At 41.9% G+C, this 8526-nt stretch overlaps 1 pseudogene; it reads right to left on the minus strand.

The window, feature by feature from the left end:
- LOC100428934 (palmitoyltransferase ZDHHC6-like) lies at positions 1-7895 on the minus strand (annotated as a pseudogene).
- Between the last annotated feature and the right edge of the window lie 631 nt (positions 7896-8526).

The raw sequence follows: 8526 nt of genomic DNA on the forward strand, positions 1-8526 counted from the left end.
TTAGACCTAAGCCAGAGAAGACCACTGTTAACGGCAATAGGATACCTATTTAAAAAATATTTTTTCCAGATTTTTTCTAACATTTTAATATTATTTTACAAAAATGGGATTATGTCATTGCATATGTTTTTACAACTGTTCTGAAACTTGTCATGTTCTCTTAATAATACTCTCGGATGTCTTTCAAAATCAGTTCATGTAATTTTTAAAACTCTAACATCGTTTTACATAGTAGGATATATGCCATAAATTATTTGACCAATATCCTATTGATGGGCTCTTGGGTCATTTCCAGTGTTTTTACTCATGCCAACATTGCTAACATTACTAAAAGTTTGTAATGTGCCTTTGTGCACATGTGGGAGTATTTTCATACGGTAAATTTGTTAAAGTGGAATTCTTTGATTAAGTAAGCACATGTGAAATATTGATGGAACCTGCCAAGTTGTCTTAAAAAAATTTGTACTAGGCCGGGCGCGGTGGCTCACGCCTGTAATCCCTGCACTTTGGGAGGCCGAGGCGGGCGGATCACGAGGTCAGTAGATCGAGACCATCCTGGCTAACACGGTGAAACCCCGTCTCTACTAAAATACAAAAAATTAGCCGGGCGCGGTGGCGGGCGCCTGTAGTCCCAGCTACTCCAGAGGCTGAGGCAGGAGAATGGCGCGAACCCGGGAGGCGGAGCTTGCAGTGAGCCGAGATGGTGCCACTGCACTCCAGCCTGGGCGACAGAGTGAAGACTCCGCCTCAAAAAAAAAAAAAAAAAAAAAAAAAAAAAAAATTTGTACTAGTTTATACTCCTGCTGGGAGAATATGAGGCCACCTCCCTCTTCATGTTATTAGACAATTAGCATTAATATGGGTTTTTTTTTTCAGTACATTACATTTGTTTATTACATTTAGAAACATGTCAGTTTTCATATGACTGGCCACCTTAGAACTGTTTGTTTTTTTCCCTAACTACAAAAGTAATATATGCAATGGTTAAAAAAAAAGAGGAAAATAAGCCGGGCACGGTGGCTCAAGCCTGTAATCCCAGCACTTTGGGAGGCCGAGACGGGCGGATCACAAGGTCAGGAGATCGAGACCATCCTGGCTAACACGGTGAAACCCCGTCTCTACTAAAAAATACAAAAAACTAGCCGGGCGAGGTGGCGGGCGCCTGTGGTCCCAGCTACTCCGGAGGCTGAGGCAGGAGAATGGCGTAAACCCGGGAGGCGGAGCTTGCAGTGAGCTGAGATCCGGCCACTGCACTCCAGCCTGGGCGACAGAGCCAGACTCAGTCTCAAAAAAAAAAAAAAAAAAAAAAAAAAGGAAAATATACGGACTAGGTGTTCAAATCTTGAGCTGTTTCCTTGAGTGGGCAATTGTACAAATGAGCCACTCTGCTCCTCTGGCTCTCCTTGTGTCCAGACAAACCATGTGGATCATTGGCAATTACTCATCTTTTAAATGTTTCCTAATCAGGAAGGAGAAACTTAGTATCTTCTTGTTTTAAAATTATTATTATTATTATTGAGACAGGGTCTTGCTGTGTTGCCCAGGCTGGAGTGCAGTGGTGCAATCACATCTTACTGGAGCCTTGACGTCCTGGGCTTAGGTGATTCTCCTGCCTCAGCCTCCATAGTAGCTGGGATTACAGGCGTGTACCACCCTGCCCAACTAATTTATTTTTACTTTTATTTTTTTTAGAGACAGGGTTTCACCATGTTGCCCAGGTTGGTCTCGAACTCCTGGCCTCAAACGATCCAACGGCCTCAGCCTCCCACAGTGTTGGAATTATAGCATGAGCCACCGCACCCAGCCTAAAATGAAAATGTAAAATTATATGGTAACTAATGAGAATGGACATGTTTGGCCTATATTAACTTTTCTTTTCTCTCTCTTTTTTTTTTTTTTTTGAGACAGAGTCTCCCTCTGTCACCCAGGCTGGAGTGCAGTGGTGTGATCTTGGCTCACTGTAACCTCTCTGCCTCCTGGGTTCAAGCGATTCTCATGCCTCAGCCTCCCTAACAGCTGGGATTACAGGTGTGCATCACCATGCCTGGCTAATTTTTGTGTTTTTTAGTAGAGACAGAGTTTCACCCTATTGGCCAGGCTGGTCTGGAACTCCTGATCTCAGGTGATCCACCCGCCTCAGCTCCCCTGAAGTGCTAGAATTACAGGCATAAGCCACTGTGTCCAGCCTAACTTTTTTTTTTTTTTTTTAATTTGTCTTTCTCTGAAAATGGCTGGTTACTGTTTATTTATTTTTTTTTCCTATTGGATTGTTCACCTTTATCTTCTTGAGTTATGAGAGATCTTTGTATATTATATCAGTGATATTATTAGCCTTTTGCCTAACACAAGTGTTGCAAATATTTTCCCCCCAGTTTAAACATTTGCCTTTCGATTTTGTCTGGTAGTATTTACCTTACTAAAGTTTAATCAAATGTCTTTCCTGTTTAGTCTCTGTTTTATAACATCCTTAGGAAGGCTGAGCACTTCTTTTTATACATTTTAACTTTTAAAAAATTGTAATTGTGGAAAACACATATAATATAAAATTTACAATACTAACCATTTAAAAATGTGTGGTTCTGTAATTTTTTTTTTTTTTTTTTTGAGATGGTGTTTCACTCCTGCTGTCCAGGCTGGAGTGCAATGGCGTGATCTCGGCTCACTGCAACCTTTGCCTCCCGGGTTCAAGTGATTCTCCTGCCTCAGCCTCCTGAGTAGCTGGGATTACAGGCACCCGCCACCACGCCCAGCTAATTTTTGTATTTTAGTAGAGATGGGGTTTCACCGTGTTGGCCAGGCTGGTCTCAAATTCCTGACCCCAAGTGATCCACCTGCCTCTATCTCCCAAAATGCTGGGATTACAGGTGTGAACCACCGCGCCCGGTGGTCCTGTACTATTAAGTATATTCACATTGTTTTTTTTTTTTTTTTTTTTTTTTTAGTAGAGACGGGGTTTCACCATGGTCTCGGTCTCCTGACCTTGTGATCCACCCGCCTTGGCCTCCCAAAGTGCTGGGATTACAGGCGTGAGCCACCGTTATACAACCAGTCTCCAGAACTTTTTTATCTTGCAAAACTGAAACTGTATCCATTAAACAACTCCTCACTTTGCCCTCCCCTAGCCCCTGGCAACCTCTCTTCTGCTTTCTGTCTCTGAATCTGACAACTCTGAGTACCTTATAAGAGTGGAGTCACACAGTGTTTGCCCTCAAGGTTCATCCATGCTATAGTATGAGTCAAAATTTCCTTGCTTTGTATTTATGTAATTTTATTTTTCAGAGACAGGGTCTTACTTTGTCACCCAGCCTGGTGTGCAGTGGCGTGATCATAGCTCACTGCAGCCTCAAACTCCTTGGCTTGAGCAATGCTCCTGCCTCAACCTCCCAAACAGCTAGGACTATAGGCATGTTCCACCACACCCAGCTAATTTTTTAAAAATTTTAATTTTTGTAGAGACGGTGGGAGGGGGCGTCTCAATATGTTGCCTAGGCTGGTCTTGAACTCCTGGCTTCAAGCGATCCTCCCACCTGTGTCTCCCAACGTGCAGGGATTACAGGCATGAGCCAATGTGTGGCCTCCTTCCTTTTTAAAGCTGAATAATATTTCATTGTATCTGTATAACACATTCTGTTTATTCATTCATTTATTGAGTGACACTCGAAGTCCTTTCACTTCTTGGCTATTGTGAATAATGCCACTATGAACATGGATGTACAAATAGCTCTTTGAGACCCTGCTTTTACTTCTTCTGGGTATACACCCAGATACAGAATTGCTAGACCATCTGATAATTTTCTTTTTACTTTTTTGATGAAGTGCCAAATGGTTTTCTATAGGGATCACATCATTTTCCATTTCCACCAACAGTGGTGTACAATGATTCCAATTTCTCCACATCCTTGCCAACACTTTGTTATTTTTAGGGTTGTTTTTTATTTTTTTAAAGTAGCCATCCTAATGGGTGGCTATTTTAAAAACATTGTATGTGAGCATGTTTTAATTAAACAGACTTTTTTTTTTTTTTTTTTTTTTTTTGAGATAGAGTCTCGCTCTGTTGCCAGGCTAGAGTGCAATGGTGTGATCTCAGCTCACTGCAACCTCCACCTCCTGGGTTCAAGCGATTCTCCTGCCTCAGCCTCCTCAGTAGCTGGGACTGCAGACGCATGCCACCCTGCTAATTCTTGTGTTTTTAGTAGAGATAGGGTTTCACCATGTTGTCCAGGATGATCTCAATCTGTTGACCTCATGATCCACCTGCCTCGGCCTCCCGAAGTGCTGGGATTACGGGCGTGAGCCACTGCGCCCAGCCCAGACTATTTTTTTTTAGAGTAGTTTTAGGTTCACAGAAACATTGAACAGAAAGTATAGAGAGTTTCCATTACGCCCAACACCAACACACTCTCAGCTTCCTCCACTATCAAAGTCCTACACCAAAACGGTTCATTTGTTACAACCAATGAACCTACATTGACACATCATTATCACCCAAAGTTCATAGTTTGCGTTAGGGTTTGCTCTTGGTGTTGTACATTCAATGGGTTTTGACAAATGTATAATGCCATGTATCCACCCTTATACTGTAGTGTCATACAGAGTAATTTCACTGACCATTATTCATCCTTTCCTCCCCACAACCACTGGCAACCATTGATCTTTTTACTGTCTCCATAGTTTTGCCTTTTCCAGAATGCCATATAATTGAAATCATACAGTATGTGGCCTTTTTAAGGTTGACTTCTTTTACTTAGCAGTAGGGATTTAAGTTTTCTCCATGTCTTTTTATGGTTTGATATTTTATTTCTTTTTATTTTTATTTATTTATTTATTTTTTATTTCTTTTTAGTGCTGAATGATGTTTCATTGTTTGGATGTACTACAGTTTACATATCCACTCACCTACTCAAGGACAGCTTAGTTGCCTCCAAGTTTTGGCAGTTATGAATAAAGTTGCTCTAAACATCCTTTTGGGCTGGGTGCAGTGGCTCACACCTGTAATCCCAGCACTTTGGGAGGCTGAGGCAAGCAGATCACCTGAGATTAGGAGTTTGAGACCACCCTGGCCAACATGGCGAAAACCCATCTCTACTAAAAATACAAAATTAACTAGGTGTGGTGACACATGCCTGTAGTCCTAGCTACTCAGGGGGCTGAGGCAAAAGAATTGCTTGAATCTGGGAGGCAGAAGTTGCCATGAGCCCAGATCGCACCAATGCACTCCAGCCTGGGTGACAAAGACAGACTCTGTCTCAAAAAAAAAAAAAAAAAAAAAAAAAAAATCCTTTTGCAAGTTTCTGTGTTAGCATAACTTCTCAACTCATTTGGGTAAATACCAAGGAGTGCAATTGCAAGATCTTCTGGTAAGAATATGTTTAGTTTTGTAAGAAACTTCCAAATTGCCTTTCAAAGTAGCTGTACCATTTGGCATTCCCACCAGCAATGAGTGAGAGTTCCTGTTGCCCCACATCCTCATGGTTTTGATTTGCATTTGAGCATTTCAATATAACAACATTTTTTTCCCACTTGACAGTCATTGATTTTTAATTTATTCAAGGGAAGAAAATAGCAAATATTTATTCAGAAACTTTCAAAAATAAACGTTTGTCATTTTACTTTTGTCAAAATAAAAATTGTTTTCATATGATCTAAAAAGAATACTCATTCAAAAAACTTCAGGAATAAGACAAAGTAGAAAAAAATTCCCACCATCATGATAACCACTTTGAACTTAAATCTTTCCAGACACTTTCAAGATATATACACATTTAGAAAAATTGTATCAGGGCCAGTGGCTCATGCCTGTAATCCTAGCACTTTGGGAGACTGAGGTGGGAGGATTGCTTGAGGCCAGGAGTTCAAGACCAGCCTAGGCAAAATAGCGAGACCCTGTCTCTACAAAAAAAAAAAAAAAAAATTAAAAATTAGTTGGGTGTAGTGGTGTGGATCTGTAGTCCCAGTAACCTGGGAGGCTGAGGCACGAAGAGCTTTTAAGCCCAGGAGTTCAAGCCTGCAGTGAGATATGATTGTGCCACTGCACTCCAGCCTGGGCCTCCCAAATTGCTGGGATTACAGGCATGAGCCACTGTGCCCAGCCTCTTACCTGCTTTTTATTTCAACTGTTCTAGTGTTAAGCTGTACTGGTGATAGCCTTCTCTCTTTGGCCACTCCAGGCCATCTCCTTCAGGGACCCCTGACCACACAAATACTTGTTTAAAGTTCCTCCATTTACTTCTCATATCAATAAAGAAAAACGAAGACCTCTAGTTGATAATGTTAAATTCAATCTTTGGCTTTCTCTTCAATCCATGACTGACTAAAAGTTTTGTTTCTGAGGATGATTTTCATCTGGATAAAAAACAAACTTCTTGGTCATTAGAGAAATGCAAGTCAAAACCACAATGAGATACCATCTCATGCCAGTTAGAATGGTGATCATTAAAAAGTCAGGAAACAACAGATGCTGGCAAGGATGTGGAGAAATAGGAACACTTTTACATTGCTGGTGGGAGTGTAAATTAGTTCAACCATTGTGGAAGACAGTGTGGTGATTCCTCAAGGATCTAGAACCAGAAATACCATTTGACCCAGCCATCCCATTACTGGGTATATACCCAAAGGATTATAAATCATTCTACTATAAAGACACATGCACATGTATGTTTCTTGTGGCACTATTCACGATAGCAAAGACATGGAACCAACCCAAATGCCCATCAATGATCGACTGGGTAAAGAAAATATGCCACATATCCACTGTGGAATATTATGCAGCCATAAAAAAAAGAATGAGTTCATGTCCTTTGCAGGGACATGGATGAAGCTGGAAACCATCATCCTCAGCAAACTAACAGAGGAACAGAAAACCAAACACTGCATGCTCTCACTCGTAAGTGGGAGTTGAACAATAAGAACACATGGACACAGGAAGGCGAACATTACACACCAAGGCCTGTTGGGAGGTGGGGGACAAGGGGAGGGAGAGCATTAGGACAAATACCTAATGCATGTGGGGCTTAAAACTTAGATGACAAGTTGATAGATACAGCAAACCACTATGGCATGTGTATACCTATGTAACAAACCTGCACGATCTGCACATGTTGTCCCAGAACTTGTAAGGTAAAAACAAACAAAAAACTTCCCAATAGCTATGGTTGTTCCTAAAATGAATCCCAAGGTAAACAAGAAGGCAGCAAATGCAGTGAATCCAGGCGGAAGAACTGAAAGAGGATCTCTCCAGGCTGCACTTGTATCAGTGTTTAGTGTGTTCCCTCCAAAGAAGAGCCGATTACAAAGCTGTGTGTACACAGTCAAAATAAAAATGAAAGCAGCATGGATACAAGCCAGAGGGGCTAAAAGGAGGAACAGAGTGAACGAAGCATGATTTTGGTAACCGTAATAGTTGTGAATGTGTGATGAAATCCACACTTCCTCCAGTTGTATGTAAGGGCTGATTTCACAATACAGAGTCAATCAGGGCCACTGCAGAACATATTGCTGTAACCCCAAGGGCTGTGATGGGACCCTCTCTTTAATTCTTGGAGATTTTCAAACTTGATAACTGAGCCGAATGTATGCATTTTGGCAAGGAAGAATGTCTTCCTACTTTTAAAGAATTAGAGATTTCTCTTTTCTGTGCACACATTTCCATGTGCCACAAGTCCCAGTGTGTTCTTTAACTGTCACGCCTTCAAGTTGTGACATGTTAACATGGATTATGCCATTTTCACCGTGAAGCACTCAAAGCTGTTTATCTTAAGTAGGAGAATCAAGTATCTTGGTTTGAAACCCAACCTCGGTCTGGTCCCTGGTGCTCACTCCTCAGCCATGGCATACTTGGGGGCTAGAAGAGGCCAGGGCTCACCAGAACAGATTTTCTCCTCTTTGGCTGACTCCATCATGAACACCTCAGTCCAGAGTAAGCAGAAAGCAAATCTTGGTTTCCAGAGGCCGGAGTGCAGGACCCACGTGTCTCCTGCCGGCGTGCTTGCTGTGACTTGGCAATAAAGTATTGTACAATTAAGATATGTACATTTTTTTTAGATATAGTGCTATTGCACAGTTAACAGACTACAGTGTAGTGTAAACATAACTTTTATATGCACTAGGAAGTCAAAACAAAAAAAATGGGTGCAACTTGCTTTACTGTGGTGGTCTGGACCCAGATATTCAGTATCTCCGAATGTTTAGCTTGTCTGAACACCGCTCTCCACTTTCCAAGTGTTCTGAGCCTTGGGTGGCTTTGGAGGTGCCCCAAGATCCGGGCTCCAGTAACCCCACTTCTCTTATTATCAGGCAGTCTCTCACTCCCACTCCCATACTTCCTGGCAAGCACTTGGGCATGTGTTTCCCAGCCTCCCTATCTTGGGAGACGGGAGAAGCTGGAGATGGTGGTGATGGGGAAAAGTGGGGCTGGAAGCCTCCCCACGGGATGGTTCTTTTAAAAGTCAAGCTCTACCGAACACTCAGGCCTGCCTACCCAGAAGGGTAGCTTTTATTTTTTTATTTTGGAGACGGAGTCTTTCTCTG

This window comes from Macaca mulatta, chromosome 13 (assembly GCF_049350105.2).
Source record: "Macaca mulatta isolate MMU2019108-1 chromosome 13, T2T-MMU8v2.0, whole genome shotgun sequence".
In the NCBI taxonomy this organism is placed as follows: domain Eukaryota; kingdom Metazoa; phylum Chordata; class Mammalia; order Primates; family Cercopithecidae; genus Macaca; species Macaca mulatta.